This window comes from Cebidichthys violaceus, unplaced genomic scaffold, assembly GCF_023349555.1.
Source record: "Cebidichthys violaceus isolate CVI_PGR_0920_01 unplaced genomic scaffold, fCebVio1.0.p SCAF_3, whole genome shotgun sequence".
Lineage (NCBI taxonomy): Eukaryota > Metazoa > Chordata > Actinopteri > Perciformes > Stichaeidae > Cebidichthys > Cebidichthys violaceus.
The window spans coordinates 1248621-1249180 of NW_027176483.1; positions in this window are offsets into that span (position 1 = coordinate 1248621).

The following is a 560-nucleotide window of genomic DNA, read 5'->3' on the forward strand; positions in this document are numbered from 1 at the left end:
AGATCGTAAAATACTTAGTTAGGTTTAGGAAAAGATCGTAAAATACTTAGTTAGGTTTATGAAAAGATCGCAAAATACTTAGTTGAATGGAGAGAAATAACAAACAGCTGTCTTCTAATAATCTGCTTTGACAAATGTTGACAAGGAGACGGTTATTGTTCAGTCGTGTATTTTTTTTATTTTTTTTTGTATATCGTCTTTCATTCCCCCTCAGGGAAGAAGACCACATGACCCGGCAGAACAGAGAGAGATGTCGGGCCTCTGAGCTCCTCAATGGAAACCACATGTAGGACTGTGTGTGTGTGTGTGTGTGTGTGTGTGTGTGTGTGTGTGTGTGTGTGTGTGTGTGTGTGTGTGTGTGTGTGTGTGTGTGTGTGTGTGTGTGTGTGTGTGTGTGTGTGTGTGTGTGTGTGTGTGTGTGTGTGGAGGGGGGGGGGGGGTCGGTGTAATGACTAGAAACCCAGCCTCCAAAAGAGGAGGGAGTCTCTCTGAGCACCACTGACATTCCCAACCAGCATTGCAGGGGAGGTGTTTGTGTGTGTGTGTGTGTGTGTGTGTGT